At 41.2% G+C, this 14943-nt stretch overlaps 1 protein-coding gene across 11 annotated transcripts in view; it reads right to left on the bottom strand.

Annotated features, from left to right (window-relative positions):
• sema6bb (sema domain, transmembrane domain (TM), and cytoplasmic domain, (semaphorin) 6Bb) overlaps window positions 1-14943 on the bottom strand; it is a 151470-nt gene that overhangs the window by 110607 nt on the left and 25920 nt on the right. For 2 of the 11 annotated variants that reach the window (XM_058074291.1, XM_058074296.1), the window contains exon 1: window positions 2756-5918. The exons of 7 other annotated variants lie outside the window; for them this stretch is intronic. The gene's annotated coding sequence lies outside the window, so the exon portion shown is untranslated. Of the gene's footprint in view, window positions 1-1612; window positions 1818-2755; window positions 5919-10872; window positions 14057-14943 lie in introns of those variants that run through there. 2 more of the 11 variants (XM_058074298.1, XM_058074292.1) reach the window with 2 other exon arrangements.

Genomic DNA, 14943 nt, shown 5'->3' with positions numbered 1-14943 from the left:
AATAAGCTCTGCTTCCATCTACTCCATCTTTTGTTTCATCTACTAGTAACCTGTTAAGCATGTTTGAAATAAATGGATCCATTATCATGATCACTACAGAGGGATGTGTTCAGGGCACCTGGTTTTCAGTTTCCATGTATTGAAAAGCATGCACCTGCATATGCCTTAAGACTGACAATTCACTAAGGAAAAATTCAGTTAGGAATGAAGGAAATTGTCCAAAAAATGCTACACGTACACGAAGTCCCGGAACCGCCCAAAAATGTATGGGGTTGTACTGTGCTTGATCGGAATAGGATGATAACAGTCCAGTGCTGTTGCACTCCTTTAGCTCTGTGTTATTTCTTTGGCATCTGTCCCGACACTTTAGCTCCTGAGCGGCGGCCAAACACAACACAACCTCCAACCAAGAGGAATTCCACAGAGCAGAATCTGACCTGCCCAGGATGACTTCAGTTTTCCTTCTCTGTGTCATACTGTGGGGTGAAAAGACTCTCTCAAAGCCTGAGACACAGCGCTCACAGTGCGGCAGTGCAGCTCTGCAACACAGCTAACTACAACCACAATAATAAATACGGGTGTAGCGGCACATGTATTCCTGATCAGGTTTTTTTGGTGCGGAACACATCGAGTCAGGCACAGGAAGTGTAACTGCCTTGTCATAAAGTTTATCTGTAAAGAATAACAGTGCAGCCAAGACTTGCTGGACTGGCTAGTGCGAGTCAGCTAATGTTCGTGCCAAGCAAAACTCTTATGTCATGAAAGTCTCCCGTTTGGGAACACTTTTGCTTTCCAGGTGAAACACGCAAACGGACAAAGGAAAGCAGTGTTCAATAGAGGGTGGGAACAAGGAACTTTATTACGGTCATCCCTTGTTTATCGCGGTTAATTAGTTCCAGACCGTGATAAGTGAATTTCTGCCAAGTAGTAATACATGGAATATTGCCATAGAGCACAGGATTATTCAATATGATTTGCTCTGTAGACATGAAATAACACCCCTGTAGTCACCTTTATGCTCCTATTATTCTTTATTTACAATCACAGATTGTAATATGCAGGCTCCAAGAGAATTGCAGGGACCCAAGAGACATTTATACATACAGTAGCATGCTACCAAGCTACCTAGTTAGTCTCCAATTTATTGTAAACTTAAGAAAGGGGTTCAAACGAATTGGGGAAGAAAGACTAAGTAAGAAGCCAAAAACTTTTTTCACTCATGCCAAACATGTGTTGCCCCTCAACCACCTGGAGGGGTTGTATGTCTTGAAAATCCTGTGGTACAGAATGAGGAAGACAATCCACGATGACTTGACAGATATTCACCCTCAGGATTTATTCTTCCTCTCAAAAATAACAACACTTCAGATATTATAAGATGATTACATCAACAATTACCAATTTGCTTCCAGACACATTTCACATTTTTCAGTTAGCCTGCTTCATGCTATTAACTGTACATTAAAGCTGGCTAGCATTAGCCATTCCGCTTATGTTCAAATGCTCTACAACACATTTTGTAACAAACATTTGGCAGTCAGCTGTTTACTCTAGCAACTTTCTAAACTCTTTACAGCCGTTAAAATATAAATTATCTCTACTTTGTACTAACCTGTGGTACAGAATAAGGAAGACTATCCACGATGACTTGACGGATATTCACCCTCAGGATTTATTCTTCGTCTGTCGTTTTGTCACCTACTCTATACCACCATCGCTGCTAGCACCTCCTAGTGGACCTTGCGGTATTACACCCAAACACCAACAATGGAGATTTGGTTATTTTAGAAACAAACATATAAAATAGTAGGGTGTCTTTTTTTCTTTTACAAATGAATTTTATATATATGACATTAACTATTACAACTCTTAAATGCTCTAACCATATTTAGTTTTTTTTTAACCATGTTACCTTATCTTTTATGTACCTTACACATGCCATGGTTGACTCCATGCACTGTAAAGGTGATGTAATCTAAGGTGATGGTCATCAATGTAACATCACATTACTAGACGTTACTAGATGTCTAGTGATCAATAATGACTAATAACAAGCCACAGTAAACCACAAAACCATTATTTATTTTAAAAACACAATAGAGTGAAGAATTGATATTCGAACTGCGATGGAGCGAGACACAGCCAACATTATACTCTAATGTGAAAATGAATAAATTTCATCAATTAAATATCTACTAAATGTTTACATTACGTTACTGTTGCACTGTTCTGCATCGTTGCACATAATTGCATCAGTTTACATTTGTCATTTCAAGAGCACACTAAAGCTAGCTAGTTTTTATTTGCATTTTGTTCCTTTACTACACCAAAAATTAACCGAATCTTAAAACCAAGCGACATACCGAACCGCTACACCACTAATATGAAATGACTACCTCTCAGACAGGATGCCATAAAGATAACATATGTCCAGACTTCAGGCGAGACTGTTTGAGTCAGGCATGAGCTAATGACTACAACTCTGCCGGTTGTCAGTGCATCAATAAAAGGCTACAAATCATCCATTGTTAGCCCTTTTAAACTGATAAGTACTTCCTCTTAATAACTCTACTGGGTGGCCAACAGATCCTTTTAGAAACCCGAGACAGGAATAATGTCTTGAGATATGAGATATATAAATATAAATATAGATATATGGAGAGCGTCCTCAATGGATCGCAATGCGGTGATGTTATGTTTATACCTTCGTCTCGCCTGTAGGGTGTTTAATAAAGAAACATTTAAAAAGACTCACCCCATGTTAAACTGTCTGCCACTGGAGTGTTTCCATTCCCAGTGTAAATTGCATTGAGACTTAAAGTGGTGAAGTAAAAGCCTCTCCTGATGCCATCTGCAGATGATGTGTTTGTAAGGAAACAAAAAGTGTGCTGAAAGTCAAACAGTCTTCTCTATGTGTGTGTAGTGATAATTCGCTGAGGGCTCTCTGCGCTATGCAGATATACGCCTTGTTTTTTTGTTTTTTTAGGGGGGGATGTTTGAGAGGCATGACACCTTTTAAATGCCTGAGTCAAAGCCACAGTGTGACAGATGACAAGTGAAAAGACCTTAATCTTCTGGAAGTGCATCTCATTATCACGCCACGCTGTTTACAGCATTTTTTTTTTTAAGACGATGAAGAAAAAGAAGCACAGAAACGCTATGATCTGTCTAAACTTCACCAGAAGTCAAGACACCTCTTCTTAACTTTAAAGACGGTAAGTACTTTTTCCCCGCCTGACTTTAAATGTCATCGCGCTGGCTTGTATTAAATCGTATTAGATGGGTCTACTTTTGTGGTCCAAGACAGCTCACATACTTTGTTTATTACAGTTCAGACTTGTATGTGGCGCTTGTACAACTTGTACTTGCCGTATTATTAAAAGTAATGTTACACTATTTATTTATTTATCATGTGTCCTGTATAAATCAAAGACCAAGGGTGTTATAAAGATGACGGGTGATGTTATAAAAGCTTAATTTGAAGGATGACAGCCATGAACTTGGAAGGTACATCCAACTTAGTTTGGGTTCGATTCTCCACTTGGGCATCTTTGTGTGGAGTTCTCCCTGTGCATGGTATAGGTATGGCATAGGTATGAATGTGAGTGTGAATGGTTGTTTGTCTATATGTGCCCTGTGATTGACTGGCGATCAGTCCAGGGTGTACCCCGCCTTTCGACCAAAGACAGCTGGGATAGGCTCCAGCATGCCCGCAACCCTCGTGAGAATAAACGTTATAGAAAATGGATGGATGTCCAATTCAGGCATTATGCTTCTATTTAATGCCGAATTACCACAAATATCATAAAGACAAGGATCACACCGACCAGTCCAGGGTGTTCCCCGCCTTTCGACCGAAGACAGCTGGGATAGGCTCCAGCATGTCCGTGACCCTAGTGAAGATAAGCGGTACAGAAAATGGATGGATGAATGTTTGTTTCCTTGTCTCTCTCCTTTAAACAGGCAGAGAGAGAGTTGACTCCATGCACTGGTTTCAGCACCTTAATGCGTTTTTTTCCAAAGAACAAGAGCATGAATGGAGTGAGCTTGTTTGTCAGAAATACAGTCTTGTCTCAGTAGGTGGAGGTGAGGCTGGTAGCACACACACAGAAGAGTGCAGAAGAGTAACATCATAGACATTCAATTAGTAGATTAGAATGTATTGCCTTTTTTAAATATTTATCATAGTACTTTTCTTAAAAGTAATGTTCAAATCTTGTCTCATAATACCCAATCTCATAGATCCACTCATACACCCCTATTAACCACGCATATTTACTGCTAGTGGTGAGTTAGTAATTAATACAGTCGGAGGTACCCTTAAACAATTTGCTTTTTATTACCATACTGAACCGCATATAAGACAGTCATGTTGTCATACCCTGTAATGGCGCCATATAGCCATGTTTATATGTAGATGGCATATGACATCATAGCAGCATGTATTGATCCAAACACAAGAAGAAGAAGAGAAGAAAATATGATTTGTCATTTAAAGACACAGCTTTTCTTCCTGTTTGTAGTGGTCTTACATTCAGGTTAATAGGTATTTGTGTCACAGAGCTTCACTCTCGAAGTAAATAAATAATTGCACCTTTAGGGGGTACAGTGACCTTTCACTGAGGTGGTGACCTTCAAAAGGTAAGGCTTGTACACCCTTGACACTTGACTTTTACACTATACCTGCGGTTCAGTAATTAGCCCTATGGGACATATTCTAGAACCGAACCTACCTTGAGAGACAGCAATAGACTCCGACTGCACGCCTATTATCTGAAGACTTTGAGGAAAAGTGAAGATGACAAAATGTGTGACTGAGGTGAGTGTTAAAACGGCACACAAAGCAATTTAAGAGACGGATGACACATGGTGTCCTACCTTTGTTTTGTCACATTATTTCCCCATTTCCACCGCCTCAATTACCTTTGTGTGGAGAGACAAGCGTGCTTTTGTTTTTCTGTTTGTTTTGAGGCCAATTTGCTGAATAACCTCAACACGTCTCTAATGAAGGGGAATTTTAAAGATCAACAGTCGTGTGGGAGCGGATCAGAGATCCGCTTAAGATGCACAGAAAGTGACAAAGTGTTTAGACTGCCAACTGTACAAGCTGTGATTAAAAATAAGGGGGAAGCACTCGCACACACACGCACACACACACACACACACTGAGGCTAGATCATGACATGAGGCGAGCAAGCAAGGCTTGCTGAAAGAACCATTGTGCCAGCAATGGACGCCGCCTCATAATGAGAAGGGACAGGGCAAATATGAGGGCAAAGCTGAAATGTCAGGGTCCAGGGCACAAGGCGATGCGTGAGGCCAGCAAGGCAGGACGGGATGGAGGGAGGAAGAATAGCGGGGGGGCGCAATGAATTTTGGCAGGTTGTGCGCTAAACTAACACAAGCGCTTTTCATATTGGAGGTTTGTTTGGGCTTGTTATGTTGGAAAACTACCATGCGACACAATTGCTGCATCACAATATCACAATAGATTTCAATTCATGTTTCTACACATTGAACTGCAGCTTCCCAGTGCAGGCAGCACTCATACAGCTCCAAGACCACAACACTATCAACATTGTGTTGGCTGTAGGTAAATCTTGCTATTCACTATCCACAGTTATTTCGACAATAATGGCTGTGTCCAGCAAGTCTACTGCTCTACAAGCTGTACACTGACTTGGAACCCACTTACTTGTGGAAGTCCTGCTTGGGCTCCACCAGTGAACTCGATCTCAAAGCCAAAGTCTCCTTTAGCAAGTTAAATATGTTTTTGTCTAAATGAAGGTGATTTTAAGGTTCCTTTTTAGCCAATAGTCAGTTTTAAAATGTACACTTAATCTATTAAGTGTATATTTTTTTTTATTAAGTGACTATCTCACTAGGGGCGGCACGGCGGTCGAGTGGTTAGCACGCAGACCTCACTAGGAGGACCAGGGTTCGATTCCACCCTCGGCCATCTCTGTGTGGAGTTTGCATGTTCTCCCCGTGCATGCGTGGGTTTTCTTTAACTGCTATTTTGTGTGACACAGAACTGAAAGCATGTGGCCAAATGTACCAAATTAGCTGGAACAAGGGAAGACAAAGGCTAATTTTCAATGTGTTCATTCATCTTGTCACAGTAAGGAGATCGGGATCTGGGTTCGAATCTTCACTTGGGCATCTCTGTATAGAGTTTGCATGTTCTCCCAGTGTGTGCATGGGTTTTCTCCAGGTACTCCGGTTTCCTCCCACATTCCAAAAACATGCTAGGTTAATTGGCGACTCCAAATTGTCCCCATAGGTATGAATGTGAGTGTGAATGGTTGTTTGTCTATATATGCCCTGTGATTGGCTAGCGACCAGCCCAGGGTGTACCCCGCCTCTCGCCCAAAGACAGCTGGGATAAGCTCCAGCACCCCCGCGACCCTCGTGAGGAAAAAGCGGTAGAAAATGAATGAATGAATGACTATCTCACTAATTTTCTTTCAATATATCACATAATTGTTATGTGTTATTATTATTATTGTTATGTTTGTAAAACAGGATGTTATTGCATGGATGTTCTTCTTTGGACCATAAACTAGTCCAGGACGGAATCAACAGCGCCTCTGCTGGTTGCAGCAAAGCAGTGCGCTCCATTTTGCCTGAATTGCTTCAAGACTCAATGACTTAATCAAATGGACAGTAAACCCCGAGGTGATATGATCATTGTAATGGACAAAGGGAGATGGGGATGGATTGTTCCATTAAAACTTATTCCATAATCTCCCAAGTGAAAAGGGGTTGGTAAGACAGACACAGTCTGAGTGCTAATGAATAGCAGTTCATGGAGGTGTGGGGGGTCGCGAGGTGGGTGGGGCGGAGGTGATTCACACATGTGAATCATTGCCACTGCTGCTTTACAAGAATTCGTCTTGCCTCGTGTGCTATTTATTTAGGCGGACTCATCAACAATCCCTGTCTGCTACGTGAAGACAGACTGGCACAGCAATGTATGACACTGCAAATATACAAGCAAGGCAAATGGCCAATTCGTATGCAAAACCCACACGGGACACCATCCTATTTGTTTGGATAAACTATTAGACGTGCTTGAATCTGTTCCGCAAAAGGTCCATGTAATATGTCCACAGAGACAAGCAGAAATGACAACAAAATTGATACCTTTATCTTCAGGCTGTTTTGTTTTGAAAGCAAAGCAAACAAGTCGTCTCTTCATTGCTGTTTTAGACCTGCCAATGCAGGCGACATTTCACAGGGCCCACTTTTTCTTATTACTATATTTTTCATATTCATTTTTATTTTGTTATAGTGTCAACATTTCAGTTTTCTCATGTCAGTTCTGTTTTCTTCTGTCATGCCCCCCCCGGAGATAGATGTTTTCACGCCCTCCAATTTAAAATACTATTGAGAAACTAACAGTATAAATGTATCTATCTGTCCTTAACAGACTGAACTCAGAACTAAAAGCAGGAAAATGCAACAATGGAAAGCAGTGAAGCACTAAGTGTATTAAAGGGGACCTATTGTGCTCATTTTTCAACCCTTTGTATTGAGTTGTGGTCTCCTATAGAGCAGCTCCACACAATTACCTGCACAGAAAACTTTTGAGATTTTCGAGAATCTGCACCTATTCCGGCTGTATTTCCTTTGATTTGTGCTTCCTGCCACAATGGCCTGTTTGAATTTATTCCACCTATGCCCCGCATCAGGGCATGCTCACTCTGCTGTGATTCGTCACACAGCCAAAGTGCTTACTAGCCATGAACCATATAAGGAAGTCTGCCCCTCTGTGACATCACAAATGGCCAGTTTTACCACGCCTTTTGAAACCCTTTAAAGAGTCAAAGATGTTAAGTACAAGACATTTTTACATGCTGGCAAGTCTGCATTAACATTGCAAGTACTCCCTGCCTCCGCAGGGGGTTCCACCCTACTATTTGATAAGCACTGCCTTACATTACATTATCTTAACTTGCACTGCATCGAGTCCGCCATGGTTGCAGAGTGAAAAAAAACTACCCTTCCAGTTTTTTGATTCTATGTTTGTACTACTTCCTCACTCAGTTTGCAAACATATAAGTTTTGAATAAATAACTTGGAGGATAGCTAGTTAGCTCAGTAGCTTGCTAATGCTTAAAGTGGCCAATGTTAACGTGTGAAGTATTATATCTTATTATTGATTACCATCTTTATCATTTATTTCATGTCGACTACAACCATCATCAACTAAGCTTGTTAGCTTCCTTCGTAGAGATCAAACAATGGAAATTAAAGAGAGAAGGGAGGTGTTTCACCTATCTAATCAATGTTAGGTCGTTTTTATTGCAAAATCGGGCATGGTGTTCACAAAGGTGAACTCCAAACAGGTCATATACACACAGAAAATAATGTAGAATCCAACCAATCACAGCTTTTACACCGGTGTCACCTAAACTAAGCCAGTGCACCAAAATGCATACCTGGAGAGCAGCAAATCATACATACAGTATATATTCAAGGGTCAAAATGCATGGAAGGTACAAAAAAATACAGCATGTACAGGTCCATGTTGTTAGTCCTGCTGTTTATCAGCCTCCAGGATCATTTTCATTCTTTTGGGGGGATTAATTAACTAAATGGTTGAGGCTCCAGGCTCTGGACTGCATGCTGCTTGATGCCAACCTCCCATCATAGTGGCTGCAGGCTTCAAGAGCACTCAAACTTCAGGAAACGTGCCGCTGGCTGCAGGATGTTAATTGCTAGAGCAACAGGGGGATAACAATTTGCAACCCCCCACGCCCCCCCAAATACATAAAATGCAAAGGAGAGGAGATTTGTCTCGCCTGTAGCTCTTATTTTCATCAGCCTGGCGCCACCTCATTTGACTGTCTTCTCACATCTCCAGGAGTTGATTTTTATTTCATTAAGGAATATAAAGAGATCCTACAGTGAGAATCTTCTATCTTCCAAAGATGAAACGTTGATGAATGTTCTTTTTCATCTTCCAAAAATTGGACTGTAAAAGCACGGGTGCTACCGCGTTGCTGGTGTGCAAGGCATTGTATCCAAATGATGTTGAAGCATCGTGTTTGTACAAACAAAAAAAACACTTTAACTGCTGTTTTGTGTGATACAGAACTGAAAGCATGTGGCCGAATGTACCAAATTAGCTGGAACAAGGGAAGACAAAGGCTAATTTTCAATGTGTTCATTCATCTTGTCACAGTACGGAGATTGGGACCTGGGTTTGAATCTTCATTTGGGCATCTCTGTATAGAGTTTGCATGTTCTCCCGGTGTGTGCATGGGTTTTCCCCGGGTACTCCGGTTTCCTCCCACATTCCAAAAACATGCTAGGTTAATTGGCGACTCCAAATTGTCCATAGGTATGAATGTGAGTGTGAATGGTTGTTTGTCTATATGTGCCCTGTGATTGGCTGGCAACCAGTCCAGGGTGTACCCCGCCTCTCGCCCGAAGACAGCTGGGATAGGTTAGAGTATGCCCGAGACCCTCATGAGGATAAGCGGCATGAAAATGGATGGATAAATAATTCATCTTATTTATGTTTTTAAATAAATGTTTAATTCATTATTTTTTAATCAAATGTGGGAGATCAAATTACATGTTAATAATTAATCACAATATTTTTAAACTCAATTATGATTTAATCAAGTTTCCAAATGCAATTTTATTTAACTATATATTTTTTTTTAAATGGTGACACATTTTGGTTCCTGGTAAGGCAAAGTCTGCAATGTATAGCAATGCGATAGTTGCATTTGGTGATTGACACTATGATGAAATGATGAACGCTATAATAACAGCAAGTGTGTTCAAAGTGTGGCTCGAGGGCCATTTGTGTTCCCCGAGTGTTATTTTATTGACGGCACTTTGTAAAAATATAATGTTACAAACAACAGTAAAAATGGAAAAGTCATTTGATTTTACAAGTCAAAATATGAAGAGGAAAGTTGTAATCTAATGAGGAAAAAGCCATAATTTTACCAGTAAAATGAAACAGTCATTTTCGCAAATGTCAAATATCATTTAAGCAGCATAATTAAATATCACATAGGATAGAGTTGTAATATTATGAAAAAGAATTCAAGAAACATTGCAAAGCAAAATGCCAAATATGCAGGTTATTTTCATGGTCTGCACATTTGAGTTCACCTGAACTGCACCCTGTCTCAGCCCGCTTGTTTGGTGCACACCAGGGTTGGGATGATTGCATTGTCACTTGACCATAGGAACCACATACGAGCAGAGCAAGCACCAGAGTTCCTTTTAGGCAAACCAAACCTGCACAGTGCGATCACACCCTAAGAGTACCTCCCCCACACATACTAACTAACAATGCTTCCGGTCAGCACAATAACATCTCAGGTGTGGCCTGCAACAATCTGCAGCAATCCACTCCAGCTCACAACACTTGAAATTCAATCCCGCCGGTCCGTGGCAAGAGGCAATCACCTCCTACTCTTCTTCTTCCTCACTGGGGCCAAACTTCCATTGGCCCACATCAAGCTCTCACTCTACGGTCATTTCTTTTTTCTTTTTTTCCACCCTTGGCATGAATCGAGTTGCATTCCTCCACAGGCTCTTCTTGTGCAACAGAGGAAAAAAACAAATATCTTGGAGGTGACCCAAACTATCCGCCTTTTGTGGCCAAGCTGACACCCACAGGAAAAGAAAAGCATTTTGGAGCACCTCCAGGTCAGCTGGACTTTGCTGTGAGCTGTTAAACTCACGCAGAGTCAAACACAGAGCTTTGTTTCTTGTCAAAAAAGTTCCACTGCTGGTGCAAACATACCCCGTAGAGAGGCGCATCGCTTCTGTGGCCGGGCTTCATATTCCACAGTTGCTGTATTAAAAGAAGCCCATTAGCGCTCATTCACTCTCACTGACCTGAGACTTTCACTGGGAGGCTTTCTTCACCTTCTGGGCCGGCTCGATTGAAACAAACCGGATAAGTGGTTCTGACAGCCTGTGGCTTCCTTTGGGTCAACGGGCAGCAAAGGCTGTCAGACACTTAAATGCACTGTAGTACATTGGAGCTGCATCACTTACTGTCAACATGGCACTGGGAGTTCTTCAGTAGCCAGTTGTTTTGTATCAAGTATGACTTTGACCAAATGCATTCTGTCACATTTTGACACGCCTTCAAATGGACGTTCACGGTTAAAAAAATAAAAGATTCAAATTGAATGCCTCTGAGAAGATACAGTTGGGATTTTAACCCAAAATATGGTATCAGGAAAAATTTGCCTCAAAAGTTTGAGCTCAAAAATCAAGAGAATTCGCAACAACACCAGAGGAAGAATTTGACATGGGAAAGCTTTCTTGAAAAGTCAAACAAAACTGTCAAAATTCAAGCCATTTATGTGTGATGTCACACAACATTTACTACTTAGTTAGCCAAGCAATACATAACAAACGCAAAATACCACTAAGTGACAAAGTGAGTAAATGGTGATCAGTTATGCTTTATTCTAGTTTTATTACACAGTTCATTTTTGGGGTGTCCCAATCGGATATTGATATCAAATATCGCAGGGATATCGGCAAAAAAAAAAAAGAGTCAAATCGGATTATATGGGCCTGCATCTAAATCTCCGATATTGGCACTCCAACACAAGCAGTTAATTCCAAACTGCTCTTCAGCACGTCTATCCAGCAGCAACAAGATAGAGCTCATGTGGTCACAACAACAGTGTGTGCTACTGTCTGAAAGCAGGAAGGAGCAGTAGTGTATTTTTCATCTATCCATCCAGAACCTGTAGCCTATCCCAGCTCACTCCAGGCGAGAGGTGGGGTAACACCAGTCAATCACAGGGCCCATAAAGACAAACAATCATTCACCCTCAATTTGGAGACGTCACTTAAACTAACATGCATGTTTTTGGAATGTGAGAGGAAACCAGAGAAAACTCCACACAGAGATGCCCAAGCGGAGAATCAAACCCAGATCTCCTGACTGTGTGGCCAACATGCTAACCATCCATCCATCCATTAATTTTCTATACCGCTTATCCTCATTAGGATTGCGAGTATGCTGGCGTTTATCCCAGCTGTCTTCGGACGAGAGGCGGGTTACACCCTGGACACCCTGGTGCACAAGCGATGCACAATGTGATGCAAGCAAAGCTAGTAGTATTGTTGGGGTGTATGTGTATATATGGCAGATTCATGTTAGACTGGCTGTCCTGTATATCAATCAAGTGACAAACGCCATAGTGAGGATGGCTGATGGGCTGACGTCCATCTTTTTATTTTTTTACTGCTATGGACTCACATTACAGTTGATATAGTACAACAAGAAACTTTCCCAATGCTAACAGTGAGTTACAGTATGTCTTATTAATGTGTCTACTATATTAATACTAGGATAAAGGTGACTAAAGGAGTGTTATTTAATATCTATGTATGGATTTATTAATATTTAATGCTACTTTGCAAAAAAATCACCTATCTTGGTCAGGCCTGGAAGCAATTAACCACGATAAACAAGGGACGACAGTATAGCAATCATGCAGTGACCATTAACATAATGATAAGACACAAATAAGACAATTCAGATGCATGATGCCTTCTTTTGAATAACTTATTTTTCATTTTAATAACTTATTTCTATACTTGGGGGGTCAAGACACTTCCGTTATAAAACACTTCCGTTATAGCTTTTCTTTTTTAATCAAAATCAACTTTCATTGTAAATTCAAACCCACTGTACAGCAGGAGAGAGACGGACAAGCGTCGGTCAAACAGGTTCTCCACTGATTTCAAATAAAAGAGCTCAACAGCAGCAATAGACATAACAGAGAAGCGGATCCTAAGCCATCCAATCCTCATCCTGTGTTATGGCTTCAGGTGAGTGCTTTATCCTTCCATCTTAAAACTGAGTAAATAAAGAAGTGGGATTGAATAACTAAGATGGGATCTCTTTCCTATATTGGGTAGATCCCTTGCTGATAGGAAGTGTGGAGTATTAAAAAAACAAAAGGACAAACGTGATTAAGTAAAAATAAACCACAAAGGCATCTGTCAGTTATACTGCAGGGGAGCGAACCGTGATGGTGCACCTTCCTACAATAACAAGCTGTATGTGTTGCGTTCTGTCTTGTAATGAAACATTTAATGGGTGTCGTAGGGATACTGTGATGGTCCCTCAAATTGTCTGGATGCTGGGGCCTTGACTACTAGAATGCAATTATCACACAAATGGCTCACAATGGGATTATGTTTTTAGCAGACCTTGGAACATTTTGCAGGTATAAAAGACCCCAAATATAGCCCCCTTTACTACTATTGTGAGAGAAAAAGCCCTCTCTCGATTTAAAGGTCAATTCAAAACTCTTACTTTGTTGAGATAATATGCATTACAACATGTTTCACTGTACCTTAAAACCAAATAAAAGCACAGTTATAGAAAAAAATCAGACTACAATGCAGAGAATTTACAGTAGGATTGTCTCTGATTGTGACTCCAAATTGTCCATAGGTATGAATGTGAGTGTGAATGGTTGTTTGTCTATATGTGCCCTGTGATTGGCTGGCGACCAGTCCAGGGTGTACCCCGCCTCTTGCCCGAAGACAGCATGTCCACAACCCTTGTGAAGATAAGCGGTACAGAAAATGGATGGATAGGTCTCTGATAAGATTCAGTGGGTGCTGCTTTTTTAAGATAACATAAATCAAAACAGTGGAGTCGCACTAACAATATTTTAAAGCGCATGTAGAGGTAGATAATGCTGCTGGAAGCTCATGTTTTCTACAGCCACAGCTGTTAATGGCATTGCTTTTGGAGACCACCCAACCAGCGACGAGAGGAGACCATCTCAGACTTGGCAATATGGACCAAAATTCATATCCCAATATTTTTAGGCTGAACATCAATAGATTATTCAAGCCAAAGCCAAATATGTGTGCCAAGTTGTTTTATTGAAACCAACACAACATGAGGCGTGGAAATTTTAAACTTGCATGCAATACGCACAAAAAAAAAATATAGCTGCTAAAAAAAAAACTGTCCATTCTCTTAGCAACTGTCTGACTGTCTTCTACATTTGTGGTCATGCTTCTTGTGCAAAACAGTTGCGACTGAGAGTAAATTGTTTCCAGCAGCTTTTTAAAAATGTTTATGCCCACCATTGTATCAAGGACCATACAGTATATTAACAATGTGACAGAACACCGCTTTAGTAACCACAAACAACTTTGCAATTATCCTTTCATTAGGAACAGCTAGCAGTGAGCTTTCTGTTGGAGCAGGAGCTTCTGGTGTCTCTATGCTTTTGTTTTAAAGTCCAGAGACAGTCTTGGCCCAAGTGTTGCCGAACAGGTCGGTTTAAAAATATATTAATAATATTGATATATGGCAGCACGGCGGTCGAGTGGTTAGCGCGCAGACCTCACAGCTAGGAAACCAGGGTTCAATTCCACCCTCGGCCATCTCTGTGTGGAGTTTGCATGTTCTCCCCGTGCATGCGTGGGTTTTCTCCGGGTACTCCGGTTTCTTCCCACATTCCAAAAACATGCAAAGTTAATTGCCGACTCCAAATTGTCCATAGGTATGAATGTGAGTGTGAATGGTTGTTTGTCTATATGTGCCCTGTGATTGGCTGGCGACCAGTCCAGGGTGTACCCCGCCTCTCGCCCGAAGACAGCTGGGATAGGCTCCAGCACCCCCCGCGACCCTTGTGAGGAAAAAAAAGCGGTAGAAAATGAATGAATGAATATCTATATATCACCCGGCTCTAAGACTAGCCATCTATCCATCCATCATCTTCTGGGAAACCCAGACTTTCCACTCATCGGCTACTTCGTCCAACTCGTGCCGGGACATTTCCAGACCAGTTGAGTGCCACGAAAACCTCCACAGAAGTCATCCGGGAGGCATCGTGACCAGATCTCTCCAGGAAGCGCCCAGACAATCCTACTAAGGAAATTAATTTTGGCCGCTTTTGCATGCTATCTTGT

The sequence above is a fragment of the Doryrhamphus excisus genome, chromosome 5 (assembly GCF_030265055.1).
Source record: "Doryrhamphus excisus isolate RoL2022-K1 chromosome 5, RoL_Dexc_1.0, whole genome shotgun sequence".
NCBI lineage: Eukaryota > Metazoa > Chordata > Actinopteri > Syngnathiformes > Syngnathidae > Doryrhamphus > Doryrhamphus excisus.
This window is presented reverse-complemented; position numbering and strand designations above follow the sequence as displayed.